At 41.8% G+C, this 17,769-nt stretch overlaps 1 protein-coding gene across 3 annotated transcripts in view; it reads left to right on the forward strand.

Moving 5' to 3' along the window:
• Window positions 1–17,769, forward strand: part of GGT1 (gamma-glutamyltransferase 1) — a 102,029-nt gene that overhangs the window by 41,276 nt on the left and 42,984 nt on the right. The window contains exon 1 of one of the 3 annotated variants that reach the window (XM_056530950.1): window positions 9,584–9,628. The exons of the other annotated variants lie outside the window; for them this stretch is intronic. The gene's annotated coding sequence lies outside the window, so the exon portion shown is untranslated. Of the gene's footprint in view, window positions 1–9,583; window positions 9,629–17,769 lie in introns of those variants that run through there. 3 annotated transcript variants of the gene reach the window in all.

A 17,769-nucleotide genomic window follows, 5' to 3' on the forward strand; every position in this document is an offset into this window, starting at 1 on the left:
TAGAATTTATACTGTACACATGCTTGTAGTGTTTATAGTGTACACACGCTTGTAGTGTTTATAATATACACTTGCTTGTAGGATTTATACGGTACTTACGCTTGTGCAAGTTTGTAGGATTCATACTTATTTATACTGTACACACGCTTGTACATGCTTGTAGGATTTATGCTGTACACACACTTGTAGGATTTATGCCGTACACTCACTAGTAGGATATGCTGTACACACGCTTGTTGGATTCATACGCTACACACGTTAGGATTATACTGTACATTCACTTGTAGCATTTATACTGTACATTCGCTCACATAATTTATACTGTACACATGCTTGGACACACTTGAAGGATTTATACTGTACACTATACTGGATTTAGACTGTACACACGCTTGTAGGTTTCATATGGTACATACGCTTGTAGCATCCATACGGTACACTCGCTCATAGGTTTTATGCTGTATACACGCTTGCAGGATTCATACTACACACGCGCTTGTAGGATTTATGCTGTACACGCGCTCGTAGGAATTATACTGTGCGCACGCTCGTAGGAGTTATACTGTACATACGTTCATAGATTTATATGGTTCTCACGCTCGTGGGATTCATACTGTACATGAACTCGTAAGAATTGTGCTGCACACCCGCTCGTAGGATTTATATCATGCATGCTTGTAGGGTTGTATTATATATGTGTTCGTGGGAATCATGCTGTGTGTGCGCTCGTGACATGTGTGCTGTGCATGCGCTTGCGGTGTTTGTGAGGTTCACACGCTCGCAGCTTTGTACCGCGCACATGCTCGTACAGTGCATGGGGTGTGGCACTGTGCGCAGGTATGTGGTCATAATAGTTACTACATGCATGCATATTCTTTGTCATCGGTTGTGGTTGGCCACATGTGCGTTCGCTTTGGTGATGCATACGCGCATATAGTTGGCCTGAGTATAGGTTCATCAAGTTTGGTGTTACAGCCACACATAGCTGTTATACGACAGTTTCGCACATAGTCATTTTGTACACATCTGTATATAGGCAGGGAGATACATGGCGTAGTTGTTGTTACTGACACGTCTTCAGAACAACAATAACACGACACACAGGCTGTGTATACCCATTAAGCCTGCCACGCCTGCAGGGGGGGTACATTGCATTATTGTTGTTACTGACACGTCTTCAGCTCAACAATAACACGACACATAGGTGGTGTATACTCATTATACCTGCCTCCTCTGCAGGGTGATACATTGCATAGTTGTTGTTACTGACACGTCTTCAGAGCAATGACATTACGACACATAGGTGGTGTATACCCATTATACCTGCCACGTCTGCAGGGGGATACATTGCATATTTGCTGTTACTGACACCCCTTCAGAGCAACAACATTACGACACATAGGCGGTAATATACTCATTATTCCTGACACGTCTATAAGAAAGAAAAAAAAAGAATAAAAAATAGAAAAAAAAAATTTTGCCTCACATACAGTGGGACAGACACCGCATGAATAAATTCATGTGTTGTATTATACATCAGTGCTTCATGTAGCTATATAGTTGTACTGGGCATATGTGTGGATAAGTTGCTCTGCGCATCTGTTCATATAGTTTAGTACATATGCTCACCCATGCAGTTCATTCTAGTCACTCGTTCATAGTTTGTTCGGTGCACACGCTCAAAGCTTTATACATACGCCCATATAGTTTTGACTGTGTATACGGTCGTGGGTTGTTTGAGCATGTGGTTGTGGTGTTAGTGAGGTGCATCTGGCCTTGATGATTATGCCGGGCAATATTTATATTTTCATGGTCTGCATATGGATCAAGAAGTCATGCTAGGTATATATTTATGGTGCAGGATTGTTCTATTCGGTATAGATTCATAGGTTCATTAGGTACACATGTGCTATGTTATGGTATTTAGACCATACACCCATGTCTTTGACACTGCCCAGGTTTCATGGCATTGAGCGAATCTGCACGGATAATTCGGTGAGTTACCATTTTATTAACATTGAGTAGTGCATATGGAAATATAGCTGGTGTTCAGTTTGTTACTTCCCTAGTCGACAGGTCAAGCATGGTTACGACCTGTCTCAGCTTCGGGTTGACATCGACACTAATAGTCTTCTACATTGGTTGAGGGTTTTTTTTTAATTTTGGCTACGCCAGTCACATCTTCAGGTCAGTCTGGACATAATCTGACATGCCTTTAGGTTGGCAACAATGTCTTTGTATACGTTGTGTTCTCTCAGCACTTGGTTATGCTACAGGGATAGCATTGTGTTTCCATTGTTAATTTCCACGTCTATAGGTATATCATGGTTACGACCGGTTTTGGTTCAGGGTGACGGTCATACTGTTAGTTACAGATTTGGTTGGGTCTTTCATTCATGTTTCGGCCTGTCACGTCTACAGGTCAGTTCAGTTGCGACCTGACACGATTTCAGGTCGGCGGTAACGTCATCATGTGTTCATATGTTTACTTAGCATTAGGGACATAGCTTGGTTCTGTGTGGTTGGTTTTGTTTGTCTTGGCTTAGATTGACGATGATAATAGTCACATGTTGGTTGAGTCTCATCATGCTGCATAAGGGGTTGCAATGCCGTTCACGTCCACAGGTTGGTTATAGTGGTAACCTGGCACAGGTTTAGGTTGGTGATCACGTAGTCCTTTGTGTATACACATTGTTGGCACTTGGAGTTGTGTATACGGGCATAGGGTTGTTCTCAGTTGAGACTTTTCACGTCCACAGCTCACAGAGAGCCTCCAACACGTAACCTGGAATACTTACGCGATGTTTTACATTAGATACCTAGTGGATGTCTCATGTGCCATTTTATTCCTACTTGCATTCATCAGGTTTTGACACTTTTTTTTGCATCCAGCATAATACTATCAAAGTATATCTGTCAGGTATCCAGCATAACATCACATGGCTTTCCTCTGACAGGGCGTCATTGTTTGCATTCCATGCCATCAAATCTACCCTGAAGAGTGCACGAAGAGGGAGGTTGCAAGCCCTCTAGCCGTCAGCTCTGGCAGCTGGCTTAGTTAGTTGGTTAGCTGACGCTTTAGGTAATTCCCCATTGGGACGTCAGGACAGCTTAACGTTAGAGGCCGCGCTGTCCTTCAGTTGTCATGGTTTCCTAAGGTTTAGGGGAATTACATGCAGGTGCATGGCCGTAGTTGCAATAACTTTGCAGGGATGTAAATAATTACTTATTGAAAATGTATAACAGATTAATGTTATTGTCAGATTATCATCATACGGCATTTTCCCAAGTCCCACGAGTGATGCTCAGCTCGAGTATTGCAATCTTCGCTTCCATATGTCAAGGGTCCAACAGGATCAGCCGCTGCCATTATTTAGGGGGCGGCACTCACTGCTAAGTTGTTTGTCAAGCATGTATGTATTCTTGTTAAATTCTTTTAGCGATTCGTCCACTATATCCAGCCATTCCCTTAGCATTGGGCCTGCTGCACCGATGTCACATCATGGTGTGCCAGCATACGTGGTCAGGAAATAGGGGTGCTGGGAAGCCAGTAACTACATGCGCTATACCCTCATTCCATAGTCGGTAATGCATGATGCATTTCAGTCATTGGTCACGGGGTTGTTGCACGAGTTAATAGCGCTTTGTTCTCATTATGAGTTTTGCTCTCTATTTTTCAGGTGTACTCCTATGTGGCAGTATATGGCATAACTCAGACTGCTTAGATAGGTTACAGGATGTAGTAGGGATCAGGAGTTTAGCAAGAGGTTCAGTTAGGTAGGCTTGCTATACGATTGAGCACCGACCACAAGTATTAAGGCTAATTTATTAGCCTGTATTTGTGGGAGGGGCGGGATTTTGCTATAAGAACCCGCAGCACTACCTGTGCCTGATGCCGCAGGTTCATCACGCCCCAACCAACCCTCCCTCAATTTCATTTTTCACTCCATGACTATCATTATACATCAGGGTATGCCCTCTATTTTTCAGGTGTACTCCTACACGGCAGTATATGGCATAACTCAGACTGCTTAGATAGGTTACAGGAAGTAGTAGGGAACAGGAGTTTAGCAAGAGGTTCAGTTAGGTAGGCTCGCTATACGATTGAGCACCGACCACAAATGCCTCTGTGGGGTGCCCTCCGTCACAGCTTCTCTTCCTTTTTGTATGTTTTCTTATGAAAATCTAATAAACATTTACTATATAAAATAATAATAATAATTAAAAAAAAAATCTCCCCCATTGTTTCTGGCCCCATGGAATGCTGGAAAAGGCCAGAGCTAACAGTAAAATAAAAAATATTTGCACTATAGGACTTCCAGGTGCATCCAGTGCATTAAAACGGGACAAAGCGGTGCATGAAGGTAATAGAAGCATTTTACTCAGTATTCCTGAGCATCATGGGCTCATAGGCTGATCTAAAAAGAAAAGTGGAATACACTTTAAACCATTGGGTTTAGTTCCTAGGATGGTAAAAGGTTGTGTTTTGCAGCTATCAGAGGCTCGTATTTAGCCATATTGTGGCCATCTGAAATTAGGATAAACCTTCATACAAATACTCTTTTTTTGTACAGTCATAACAAAGCACCCCAAGATGTTTTGTTTTTATAAATCCCAAAATTTTAGTCCAACATAAAACGCATTTTTCCCTAAAAACATTAGTACTAAAAAATATTCATTTTGACTTATGATCCCATTCTATTATGTAAATGACCAGTACTGGAAAGACATTTTATACCTCATTAGTGAGGTGTATGTTTGCCCTGTTGCTTGCTGGTTGTTCAGTATGACATTATAATATGTTTTGTTATTTTCATGTTGATCTCCCTGTTGCACCGAGCAGTCTTTGACTATGCAAGTTTTCTAAAGTGTGTAAGATCTACCTATAGTACAATAAGACAACTGAAAGGCTGTACATCAGGTCACTGACTTAAAGGGATTCTCTGGTGGAAAAAATATATTTTCATATCAAAGCCAGGAAGTTAAACAGGTTTGTAAATTACTTCTATACAAAAATCTTAATCCTTCCAGTACTTATTAGCTGCTCTTTACTCCAGAAAAATTTGTGTAGTTCTTTCAAATCTGAATACAGTGCTCTCTGCTGACACTTCTCTCCCTGTCAGGAACTGTCCAGAGCAGGGGAGGTTTTCTATGGGGATTCGCAGAGAGCCCTGTGGTCAGCCTGGAAAGAACTACACAACTTCCTCTGTAGTATACAGCAGAAGATAAGTACCGGAAGGATTAAGAGTTTAAAATAGAAGTCATTTACAAATCTGTTTAACTTTCTGGCACCAGTTGATTTGAAAACATTTGTTTTCCACTTGATTTCCACTAGAGTACTCCTTTAAATCCAATTTTCAAAGTAAATATACTATGATCCTAGTGATAGATCAGATGCATAGTGACATATCCCCTTCTCCTAAATGAAATTAAATAAGTCAGGAGAGATAGTAGTCAGCTGAACCAGTTTCACTTTATATGCATATGACCTATAGCGCACACTTATAGCACATAAACATGGCTATACTACAATACCAAAATATTCAGCATTTGACATCCTGATATTTTCACAAAACTAGGTTATAAATGATGGTTATAAATGATGGTAGAAATACAACAGCTCATATAAATCAGGAACAGATACAAATCTAGAAGGGTAATATAGGCACAAGACATATAACATATCCATAGAGCTTTATGCTGTTACTATAGCCTTGCAGCCAGTTTCAGTACAGTTAAAGCTTTAACCAGATCTGGTGAATGGAGTTGTTTAATAATTCCTAGAATGTGCTTCTTTTACACAATCCATAAAAATAATACATTTTTCTCTGCTCAAATCCTGCAAATAAACCACTCCGAAGCCAGTCTCTCCCATTAAAGTTAATGGGATCCATCAAGGCAACAGGCTGTCTGGCTCAGTTATTTTTTCATGAGGGGACTCTCAGATGTGAACATAGACCTAGCTATACAGCAGGACTGTCATTTGACAGGTTACTACAGGCAGTTTGCACAAAAATACAAAAAACTGTGCAGGATGAAGGAATTGGCCTTCTTCCATGAATTGTTGTCTTAAAGTGGTACTCCGGCACCTAGACATCTTATCCCCTATCCAAAGGATAGGGGATAAGATGCCTGATCGTGGGAGTCCCGCCGCTTGGGACCCCTGCTATCTTGCACGCCGCACCCCGTTAAAATCAGTCTGATTACTGTCGATCACGGGCCGGAGCGTTGTGACATCACGGCTCCGCCCCCCGTGTGATGTCACACTCCGCCCCTCAATGCAAGCCTATGGGAGGGGGCGTGACGCCCGTCACGCCCCCTACCATAGACTTGCATTGAGGGGCGGGGCGTGATTTCACACGGGGACGGAGTCGTGATGTCACACTCTTTCGCTCGCGTGGTCGGGATCCGAAGCCTCCAGTGATGCCGGAAGCCGTTGAGGTGGGTGCTGCAGCCGAGATCCCGGGGTCCCCAGCAGCGGGACCCTCGCCATCTGACATCTTATCCCCTATCCTTTGGATAGGGGATAAGATGTCTAAGGGCGGAGTACCCCTTTAAGTTAGAGTTTTTTTTCAATATTAATGCATTTCTAATTATTTAGTAATAACAGACCTTTAAATCTAGTGTGACTATTTTTACCACTTTCTTTCATGTAGTCTATGGCTGGTATTTATAGGGCTCTTGCTGGCACAGGGGCAGCACTGACTGCTGTAATTTTGGGGGCACTCTGGCTGTCACAGGTTTTTTCTGGTGTTTTTTTTCTTTTTTAAACTGCCTCTGCAGCTTTTGAGCCAAAGCCAGAAATGGATCCAACAGGAAGAAGTATAAGTCCTTTCTTTATTTTTCCCATTCTTTTTGAACACACTTCTGGATTTGGCTATAATACTGCAATGCCAAAAAAAAAAAAAACTGTGCGCAAAGCTACACTTAGCATCAAGGATTAAAAAATAAATAAATAAAAAATAATGCAATTGATTTAAATTAAACCAAACAAAATAATAAAACGTTATTGTAAAAACAATTATCTAAGCTGGCGAATTATACACCAAGAGGTGATATATAAACACCATTCCCATTGTCATACTCCATAGAGGTGTTTTCTCCTAAGTTCAATGACTGAGGTTGTAATTGTCAGAAAAGCTTCTTTTAGACCAGTTTTTCCCAACCAGTATCGGTCTAGCTGTTGCAAAACTACAACTCCCTGCATGCCCAGAAAGGATTTGGCTGTCCGGGCATGCAGGGAGCAGAGGCATTCTAGACTTTGAGTTTTTCCTAAGGCCTCACAATCATGAAGCCCCCCCCCCACCCCCGAGCCTGTGAATTAAAAAAAAAATGATGGTGCATACAGTGTATTTATCTCTGCTCACCAGGATTTTCCCACGGGTTGCGGTCTAAAAACAGAAAATAATACCTCCACACCAGGATAACATATTACTACTGCAGTGACTAATGCTATGTTACTGTTATTATATAGAAACCACTACATAGAGACCATTATCACCACTATACAAGGGACAAATATTTCCACCACACCATGACCACTACCATTACCACTATATAGTGACAGGATAATGCTACCATATTGATACTGAATAAAACCCACTAAACATGGGCCAGTATCACCAATAACACCACTATACTAGGGACAAATAATTCCGCCACACAACAAAAAAACGTTACCATCATATAGTGACTGGATAATACTGCCAGACTGATAATGAATAACACCACTATACACAGACCAGTGGGGGTTTGTATCAATAATGGTATTGCAATGTGTAATTTTATGTTTTTTTTGTTTGTTTTTTTGGTCAAATGGAGCGTAGTTGCACCAAAATTATCAGTTGTCGCACGCAAGTTTGTAATTTTGGCACAAATGCAGCTCTACAAAAGACTCCTGCCCCAGAATTCCAGGCAGAACTTTCTGACTGTGTGGCACTTAAATTTGACCTTGGGACTTTGGCTGGTTTACAGAGGTAAAGCTTGCACAGCCAGGGACTTTTTTGTTGCTTTTAATTTGTGCATTGGGGGGATGTTCATCCAGACCTCTGCCTTGGAAAAGTGTTGCATTTTCCCCTAGCAACCAATCAGGTTGCTTCTTTTATTGTTCAGGATCCTTTTTCCACTTTCTGGTTGTCCATTGTTTAAATGTCCTACATTCTATTGTTGTAGCTATTTCAACTGAAATCACAACTAACACCGTCACTTCATTGATAATGTTCTAAACCATTTGGCGCAAACGATTGTCGCAAAAAGTAACATATAAAGGAAATTGCGACAAAACTGTTAAAAAAAACTGTGTAAAAGCCTTCATACATACCCCCCAGTATCACCAACAACACCACTATACAAGGGACAAATAATTGTACGTGACCATGACCATTACAATTACCAACCTTACAGTGACTGTACTACCATACTGATACTAAATAAAACTACTGTACACAGACAGTGCTGACTCCGGCTCTGCACAGGATCTGCAGACCATATGAGCAATTAAATGCAGTTAAATCCGGTGACGTTTTCTCTAATTAAAGTCGTTCACTTTTCTTTTTCTTCTCTATCCGGCCCAGATCATCATGATGATTTCTTCCAGCCACAACTCATCTCCACAGAACCTGCCAGACAAACATTTTAGGCTCTGCACTTTTCCAGCACCTAGAGCAATTCATACAGTAATAATAACCACCTGGGTGTTCTACATAGTAGAGTGGGTAGATAAGTGGGTTGAGGAAGATTAGGTAGGTTCCCCTTATTAGGTAATTAGGTCCAGTAGGTAGACAGGTCCCTTAACTTTGTCCCTCCCCCCCCCAATTACACAGGTGCCCCGAGTAGGTAGGTGCCACCTGTAGGTAGTTACTCCCTGTAGGCAGTAGAAGCCCCCTGTAAGTAGAGTATACTCCCAGTAAGTAGGTCTTCTTGTAGATAGTAGCCCCCTGTATATAGCTGCAGACCCCCCTCTCTCCGCATACCACATATAGTAGCCCCCTTTTTGTAGTAGTAGCAGCAGCCATTTTAGGTAATAGTAACCCCGTTAGCTAGTAGTAGTAGCAGCCCCCTTTAGGTAGTAGTAGCAGCAGCCCCCTTTAGGTAGTTAAAAGAGCAGCAGCAGCAGCCCCCTTTAGTTAGTAAAAGTAGCAGCAGAAGCAGCCACTTTAAAAGTGGCAGTAGTCCCCTTTAGGTAGTAAAAGTAGCAGCATGCCGGGAACAGTACAAAATGCCGGGAACAGATCTGGAAAGGAGAACATGTATAGAGAAAAGATCTGTTTCGCCTGTTTTCAAATCGATTCCTTGCTTTGCATTCAATAATAGCAATAAAAGCTGAATGTGTGAACACAGCCTAAGATATTTTGTGATCTAATTATGTTTTATGGAAATGATGGTTCAGGATGTCCTGTGGAGCTACAAGACACACTATCTAATCGGTTGTATCATGACCCCCTGCACTGCTATAATCCGGCATCCAGTTGTAGTACAGGTGCTTTGTGTAGTGTAGGGAGAGGTCAGTATACTTTCCCTGCCCCTTCTCCTCCTCTAGAGATTTACAACCAGCCCCAAGCAGCTTTAAGAATCTGCAGTGAGGAGCACTTGTCACACTCTGCTCACCTCCTGGGAACACAAGAACAAGGTAAGGGGGAACATGAGAAGGACCTTGTAATAGTACTTTATAATGCACATTCTGTGTTCCCTGCTGTATGAGTTGTAGTTGGACTATGACTCTTTGTAGTAACCTGTTGCAACTTTTGTTTGATCACAAAATGTTATGTTAAGCTGTTACCAAACTTGGCAACTCTCAGTAAGTCAGCTGTTCCCACCTGTAGGTCTATGATCTGTATGGTTCATGAGCTCACTTACCTCTTACCATACTTCTCACTATCCACCCATGGCAAGCGTGTGGCTATGAGCTTGTATGTGCTGCTGTCCTGACTAAACATCCTTAGGCTAAGTTTCCACTTGTTTTTTTCTGGCAGTTTTTGGAGATCTGCCACTGCAGTTTTTGAGCCAAAGTCAGAAGTGGATCCATAAGGGAGAAGTGTAAGTCCTTCCTTTATATGTCCTATTCCTTATGAATACATTTCTGGCTTTGGCTCAAAAACTGCAGTGGCAGATATCCAAAAACTGCCAGAAAAAAAACCAAGTGGAAACTTAGCCTTACTGTAATGTTTAAATTGCAACATGTATTTCCAGGCTAGTTGATGCCGTCTTCAATTGTGCCATTATGTAGTAATATAGTATATGCTATTTCAGAATAATAGTAAGGGTGTGTACCATAAAGTCCCCTTGGCAGAGGGTACCAAGTCCTACCAGTTTATTTACCCAACTAATAAAGGGAATGAGGGGGAATGAGCATCAGGTCGTCCTGTCCTTGGATGTGATGGTGTGGTAGCATAGGAATATAAAGCTACAATAGTATACTGTGGGGCTGAATGAAATGAGACATGTTGGGCTATGTCCACACAACAGAATTCTGCAGTAAATTTTGCAGAAATGAATTGCCCACTTCCCTTCAATGGAATTCCTTCAGCGGAAATTCTGCTGAGTGAACGGGTCAGCAGAAATCCAATTGATGTTTATTGGCTATAAATGTATGCAGAATTTTAAAGGGGTATTCCAGGCAAAAACTTTTTTATATATATCAACTGGCTCCAGAAAGTTAAACAGATTTGTAAATTACTTCTATTAAGAAATCTTAATCTTTTCAGTACTTATGAGCTTCTGAAGTTGAGTTGTTTTTTTTCTGTCTAACTGCTTTCTGATGACTCACGTCCCGGGAGCTGTGCAGTTCCTATGGGGATATTCTCCCATCATGCACAGCTCCCGGGACGTGACATCATCATTGAGCAGTTAGACAGAAAACTTCAGCAGCTAATAACTATTGGAAGGATTAAGATTTTTTTAATAGAAGTAATTTACAAATCTATGTGGATGTATGCAGCTCACAACTATTACGCACCGAGGTCAAACAGGGCAAGCAACTATACCTTAATTGCTAAAAGAAGGGAAACCAGAAAAATGCAATGTAGCCCGGACCTTCTAGGTGAGTATAAAATGGATATACGAGGATCGTGCTTCAATAATAATTATCATTTATTTATAAAAATGAGATTTCATCACTTCTCACAGGGCCCTTGTGAGAAGAGCATACATAATAAAAAGGCAACCTAACAATGTATTAGGCAATAGTATTAAAATTAAAATTCTACACTTGGCATAGAGTAATAGAATAAAATAGCAGAGTAAGAGCTGTACCATACAAATATATTAGAAAGTTGCTCTTCTAGATGTTTAGGGTAAATATGTCCCTTTTTTGGATACAGTGGCAAACAGTCTGTATTGATAGCAATTGTTACCGGTCTGTAGATTGTAGCTCAGGCGGTGAATATTGCTCCCGCAATAGCTGAGTGTCCGTAGTGTATACAGTCCACTGTGTGGTGCCTCCAATTATGAGCCTGGTCCAGTAGGGTCTGAGCGTGGTGGCAGTCGCTGTCGGATAAGGCGCTGGCAGGCGCCAAAGATCGTGATGGTGTCCGGGGACTGCTGGCGCTGGCGTGCGCTAGAGTTGATATTCCTCACCGCTTCATTGGTTGGAAAATAGGACCATATACTGGAAGGCTGGAAGTTCACCTCGTGGTGCCGGCGTCTGACGTCAGAGCCGGGATGGTTACAGCAGGATAGTTGCACCGGGATGATTGCGCCGGGATGGATCTGAACTGCTGGACCGGGTGGATAGCAAAGCGAGAGCACAAATGATGGTACAGTTCATAGAGTGTAACTGGCCATAGAATTTGGGCACAGTTTTAGTACTGCTATGCCAGTAGATAAAGACTAGACGCGTTTCAGGGTTGTATGATATAACCCTTTCCTCAGTAGTCATTCCTGACTACTGAGGAAAGGGTTATATCATACAACCCTGAAACGCGTCTAGTCTTTATCTACTGGCATAGCAGTACTAAAACTGTGCCCAAATTCTATGGCCAGTTACACTCTATGAACTGTACCATCATTTGTGCTCTCGCTTTGCTATCCACCCGGTCCAGCAGTTCAGATCCATCCCGGCGCAATCATCCCGGTGCAACTATCCTGCTGTAACCATCCCGGCTCTGACGTCAGACGCCGGCACCACGAGGTGAACTTCCAGCCTTCCAGTATATGGTCCTATTTTCCAACCAATGAAGCGGTGAGGAATATCAACTCTAGCGCACGCCAGCGCCAGCAGTCCTCGGACACCATCACGATCTTTGGCGCCTGCCAGCGCCTTATCCGACAGCGACTGCCACCACGCTCAGACCCTACTGGACCAGGCTCATAATTGGAGGCACCACACAGTGGACTGTATACACTACGGACACTCAGCTATTGCGGGAGCAATATTCACCGCCTGAGCTACAATCTACAGACCGGTAACAATTGCTATCAATACAGACTGTTTGCCACTGTATCCAAAAAAGGGACATATTTACCCTAAACATCTAGAAGAGCAACTTTCTAATATATTTGTATGGTACAGCTCTTACTCTGCTATTTTATTCTATTACTCTATGCCAAGTGTAGAATTTTAATTTTAATACTATTGCCTAATACATTGTTAGGTTGCCTTTTTATTATGTATGCTCTTCTCACAAGGGCCCTGTGAGAAGTGATGAAATCTCATTTTTATAAATAAATGATAATTATTATTGAAGCACGATCCTCGTATATCCATTTTATACTCACCTAGAAGGTCCGGGCTACATTGCATTTTTCTAATTTACAAATCTGTTTAACTTTCTGGAGCCAGTTGATATATAAAAAAAAGTTTTTTCCTGGATAACCCCTTTAATGCAGAATTCCATGCAGAAATTCTGGCGTGTGAACATAGCCTTACTGCTAGGAATGATCCTATGAACAACAAACTGAAACTATTCAATTCTAATCACAAAAAACGGAACAATGGGAAGCTTTAGATTTAACATCCCGTGGGCTCCTTATCTAGAATATGTAAAAGGTATAGTCACATTGGGCAGATGTGACATTTCTGAGACTGTCCTATTCATCTTGGAGTGTTCAGAAATCCATGTGCATCCAGCAGAAACAACCTCTTTCACTTGAATAGATATGATTTTTAGTTGCAGATTTTTCTGTACATAGCCTTTTTTATTTACCATACAATAAGCTGAATGCTGTGAGTTTACACTAGTGTTTGAGCTTCATCACAGTCTCTGTTCATGCCAGGAAAAACTGAGCTGAATGCTCCATTGCACAACGGACCCAAACAGGTGCCATTGACTGTATATAAGATAGATGATGTTGTGGTGGCTCAGTACAGAAGTGGCCCTTCTGTACAATCTATGGTCCTTTTCAGGTGGACTTAGTCCTAGTTCCCTGGCCCCACACTTCTCAGGACTCTAGTTATCTAATTGTCCCTACAAATGGTTAATGTATTTGCTTTTGATGTATATGCCTTTAAGTCCGGCTGTTAAGACATGTAACCAGGGAAGGTGTCAGTGACCAGGTGACCTGTGTGGTGACCTATAGGACCCATCTAAATTGCTCCCATAAATACAAGGGAGGAGCTAGCTAGTCAGTTCTGAGTCTACAGTTTGCTGAGCTTCAGTCAAGACCTGAGAGTGTCTGGTGTCCTGAAGAGACCCAAGGCCTAACCATGCAGCCACGCTTCCACCAACCAAGTGCCCCTTCAGGTGAATGCCAAAGCCTGGTAAGCAGTCACAGGGGTGATGCCTAATCAGTCATAGTCAAGTCAGTCAAATCTGCTAAAGTCAGCGTGGGTCTGCATTATTCAGTCAAGTCCACTACAAGTCCCGTCCCAGCAAGCCCGCAAGTCTCCTTAAGTCACTGGTCATCTCCTTGGGCCTAACTGAGGTGTAAAGACTATTCTTTACAGACATCTGCCTGCCTCAGTAAAGCTGCTGTTGTACCATAACTTTGCATCAAAGTGATTATTTGCCCCACACCTATCCCAGGAACCAGCGGCAATACCTAGGGTGGTGTAGAGGATTACCACACCCTGGCGTCACGAATACAAGGGGTTAAAAACATCTGACATAGAGTAATAACATCTGCCCTTCATCACACCCTCACCACAATGTTATCACTAGAAAAGATGCTCAACTCTTAGAAATACATGAAATTCAACAGTCCTTCAAAGCTAGTGACACTGTAAGTAGTTCTGTCAAACAAAAAGGGATCCTCATTACAGAACGTCCATCTATTAATTTCTCTATAGGGTATATGGAGAAATGGGTACTTGTCTTTGGGGCACAGGCCATCAATGTTTTTATCTGGTGATGCCCCTGGTCTAATGTACCATGAAAGTCTTTGGGACTTCTGGGGGATCTCTTTATCACATTACTCTTGGCTTCAGAGATTGCCCGGGACTGTTAAACATCCTATCGACTGTACAGCAGGCTGGTGAAGAAAATAGTGCGGGGGATGCGGTCAGGATATAAGGACAAGAGTGTGATCGTTGCCTTTCCCCGCCCACAATGTTAAAGGGGTACTCCGGTGGAATTGTTTTTTTAAATGATCTGGTGACAGAAAGTTAAACAGATTTGTAAATTACTTCTACTAAAAAGATCTTAATCCTTCCAGTGCTTATTAGCTGTTGTATGCTACAAGTTCTTTTCTTTTTGAATTTCTTCCAGCTGACACCTCTGTCCATATTAGCAACGGTCCGGAGCAGGTGAGGTTTGCTATGGAGACAGTTCCTGACACAGACAGAGGTGTCAGCAGAGAGCATTGTGATCAGACATAAAAAAATAACTTAACTTCCTTTGTAGTATTCAGCAACTGATAAGTACTGGAAGGATTAAGATTTTTAATTAGAAGTTATTTACAAATCTTTTTAACGTTCCGGAGCTAGTTAATAGGAAAAAAAAATTGCTTACCACTGGAGTACCCCTTTAAGGTAGGAAGTAAGGGCAATGCTGGGTACTCATCTACTCAAGATATAAATAAAGTTGTATAGTTGTTAAATAAGAAATTAAGAGGACAAGATCTTTCAATAGTGAACACAGTAATATCATAAATATGCTGTTGAAGGTTTTTTCGATATATCCATTGGACCTCTGCTGATTTAAGAAATAATACCTGTTGATGGTGAAATGCATGACCATCTTTTATTGAAGTCCATTAAAGTCTATAAATGACGGGAGTAGAGAGAGAGAAAAAAATGGAGAGAGGACAGCGCCTCGTGTGATACCGTAAAACAACGGACCCCAGTTGGAAACCCTGGCAGGGTAAACTCTCACTTGGTGACCCTCTTGAGGGTTATGCGTATCTCCCCGTTTCCAGGGGTGTTGGAAGTGTCCGTGCTGCAGCCGAGGTGCCTTGACTGGTATCCTATGCAGGAACCCGTTGGATAATGGATTATGGAGAGAAAGAGGAGGCCCTTAGGTCCGGCGCTGCTTGGTCCACAATGCCAACAGCCAGCAGTCAAAACTCCGGGTCCTGGGCAGATTCTGCCCAGGACCCGGAGTTTTGACTGCTGGCTGTTGGCATTGTGGACCAAGCAGCGCCGGACCTAAGGGCCTCCTCTTTCTCTCCATAATCTATAAATGACGGGGGCACAATGGGGTGCCATTTCTAGACCTGTAATGGTGACTGGCACCTGCACAAATTTCACACTATTGTTGCAGTAGCACAATGTTCACTTCACTCTTTACAAGCTGTGGTTTTAGATCAAGTTCCCATTACAAGTACACCATTGTTTGTCATCACTGCTTTATGCCAGGTAATACGTTGGAATACAGGACTGTTTTTCAGTAAGCAAGATAGGGAAGTGTTGAGCCCACAGGTCACTCTGTATACTTTATTTTGTACCGTACTTGGTGTTATAAATAGGTCATTTAACTTTGGATTTAGGTTCCGTCATAAAGGCATCTGTGAAATATTCCAGGTGATACCTGTGTTATTGAAAGGGTCCTTTGATAGGGAATTGACATTTCCTTTGATGTACCTCCAGACACCTGCAAAGTTTAGTGCTCATAAAGCAGAACATGAGGGTGGGTGGGGGTTTGAGTAGAGATATCCGTCTTTCATTTTCCACCGCTGGGTGGATGTACCCCCCAACCTTTCTCCTGCAGGGCAGTTCTGCATGGAGATGTAGAGAAGGGTACAAAACATTTTCTGCTGCACTTCAGTGGCCTTTAAAAGGGTACTCCGGTGAAATCCTTTTTTTCTTTTAAATCAACTGGTGGCAGAAAGTTAAACATATTTGTAAATGACTTCTATTAAATAATCTTAATCCTTCCAGTACTTATTAGCTGCTGAATGCTAGAGAGGAAATTCCTTTCTTTTTGGAACACTGATGACATCACAAGCACAGTGCTCTCTGCTGAGATCTCTGTCCATTTTAGCAACCATGCATAGCAGATGTATGCTAAGGGCAGCATGGTGGCTCAGTGGTTAGCACTGCTGCCTTGCAGTGCTAGGGACTTGGGTTCTAATCCCACTAAGGACAACAATAAATAAAGTGTTATTGTTATAACGTCAGCAGAGAGAACTGTACTCGTGATGGCATCAGAGAGCATTCCAAAAAGAAAAGAATTTCCTCTGTAGTATTCAGCAGCTAATAAGTACAGGAAGGATTAAGATTTTTAAATAAAAGTAATTTATAAACATGTTTAACTTTCTGCCACCAGTTGATTTAAAAGAAAAGTCCTTTTAGAGGACTGGAAGCTGTAGTTGCTAACAAATAAGTACCAAGTAAAGGGTCTGAATAGTTTTCAGGTTGGGGGTGGGGGGCACCTTAATTTTATGTTATGCTACTTTAGCGCACGGCTACAACATAACAAAATGTGAAACAATTTAAATGGTCTAAAAACCTTTCAAATGCTTTATAATTCTATGTGACCACTAACTGTTCAGTGTGATCCTACCCTTAAAATTAAAGTGCATGGTGGGAAAAGAATGTATCACATATTCTTGGCTGCTTTGGTGTCATCAGTTAGTCCATTCCCGGTAGAAGAATAAACTTGGATACAACAGTGACAGTAGTTCCAAGTAAATGGATAACCTGTGAGTGTGCTAAGGCTGGAGAGTGTTGCTACCCAGGAGTGCTCCCAATTCTTAAGGAGTTTAATTAAAGTATGCCTTAATGAGCCTATATGGGTTTAATAACTAAAGCAATTCTGTTATTCCAAGGTATTAAATATAAACCAGTAACCCTTGGAAAGCTCTGCTAACAGACTGGTAGAAATAAGTAATTTAGTGCACAGTCAAGGTGGAACATTTTACACTTTCCTTCATAGAGTTATCAGGGTTATATAATTAACTTGCCATAATTTTGTAATTGAACCTTATTATAAATTCTGCTTTTTTTTAAACACATTTTTTATTACATTTCCCCCTGTTGCACCTTCACCTGCGCTGCATAGTCTAAAAAAGCCTATGTATCTAAAACTATACCATTCCTTTCCTTTTGTGTAAGTTAGGCCTATTTTTTTATGTTATAGAAGTTGTCTCATGAATACAAACAATGTATAAAGGCATGTCTGTGATAAAGAGTCGTAACCCACCCGAAACGCGTCCAGATGATGTATGTCCTGGTGTGTATTACCTGCTTTTATCTTCAAGAAAGCTGAGTTTCTGTATGCTGGACTTCCTCTACTTTCCTCAATAAAGGCATATGGACATCATTGTGACATATAATTTGCTTAAAAGGGTACTCTACACCTAGACATCATATCCCCTATCCAATGGATAGTGGATAAGATGTCTAATAGCGGGGATCTGGCCACTGGGACCCCCCACGATCACCATGCAGGCACC

This window comes from Hyla sarda, chromosome 1 (assembly GCF_029499605.1).
Source record: "Hyla sarda isolate aHylSar1 chromosome 1, aHylSar1.hap1, whole genome shotgun sequence".
NCBI lineage: Eukaryota > Metazoa > Chordata > Amphibia > Anura > Hylidae > Hyla > Hyla sarda.